The sequence below is a fragment of the Otolemur garnettii genome, unplaced genomic scaffold (assembly GCF_000181295.1).
Source record: "Otolemur garnettii isolate 467f Iridium unplaced genomic scaffold, OtoGar3 scaffold00110, whole genome shotgun sequence".
NCBI classification, from domain to species: Eukaryota; Metazoa; Chordata; class Mammalia; order Primates; family Galagidae; genus Otolemur; species Otolemur garnettii.
In genome coordinates, this window is record NW_003852505.1 from 7,005,071 (window position 1) to 7,006,172 (window position 1,102).

At 35.6% G+C, this 1,102-nt stretch overlaps 1 protein-coding gene across 6 annotated transcripts in view; it reads right to left on the bottom strand.

The window, feature by feature from the left end:
- The window catches only part of THOC2 (THO complex 2), a 128,522-nt gene that overhangs the window by 58,880 nt on the left and 68,540 nt on the right, over window positions 1-1,102 (bottom strand). The gene's annotated exons all lie outside the window — the stretch shown is intronic.

Sequence of the window (1,102 nt, forward strand, 5' to 3'; positions counted from 1 at the left end):
TTTCTAGTTCTGTGTATTTTGAGAATATGTTATTAGCTGCACATAAAGTTAGAACTGTTTTTAGCTTCCTAGTCAACACAATGTTATTGTTATGACCCTCTTTATCTTTGCCAAAAAGTCTAATTTGTCCAACAATAGTAATAATCTCCCCAATATATTTCCCCCCACTCTTTTACTGTCAGCATTTCTTTATCCTTAGGTTTTAGCTGTGCTTCATATAAAAAATAAACTGGTTCTTCCATTTGACAATCTTTGTCATTTTAGCAGAAGCACATAGTCCACTTACATTTATTATTAAACTGAAATTTATCAGTAATAAATTTATCATCATTTTTGTACTTTCCATTTGTTATGCCAGTCTATACTTCCCTCTAAATTGATAACTGTGTCTTCAAATTCTCCCTTCTGACCAATTTTCTTTCTTTTTTTTTTTTGAGACAGAGCCTCAAGCTATCCCCCTGGGGAGAGTGTCATGGCATCACAGCTCATAGCAACCTCCAACTCCTGGGCTCAAGGGATTCTCCTGCCTCCGCCTCCCAAGTAGCTGGGACTACAGGCACCTGCCACAACGCCCAGCTGTTTTTTGGTTGTAGCCGTCATTGTTGTTTGCTGGTCCCAGGCTAGATTCAAACCTGCCAGCTCAGGTGTTATGTGGCTGGCACCTTAGCTGCTTGAGCCACAGGTGCTGAGCTAGCATTTGGATTTTTTAAAAACAAGTAAATTTCTTATTGACAGCAACTAAATGGTGTTGGTAACATTTTTTTTCTAGGTAATTCTTTTTTTTATTAAATAACAGCTATGTACATTATTAATGCAATTATGGGGTATAATGTGATGGTTTTTTATATACAATTTGAAATACTTTCATCAAACTGGTTAACATAGCCTTCATCTCATTTTCTTAGTTATTAACTACACTTAGTAGATTTAACATGTACCCTTGTAAAATGCACCATAAGTGTGGTCCCACCAATTACTCTACAGTAGATTCCATCCATTCAATACTTTTGTCCCACATGCAAGTACATGTTTTTAATGTTGTCCGTCTTCTGTGCTTTTCCTATAAGTTTGCTATTAAAATACATTAAACTATAAAAAAAAA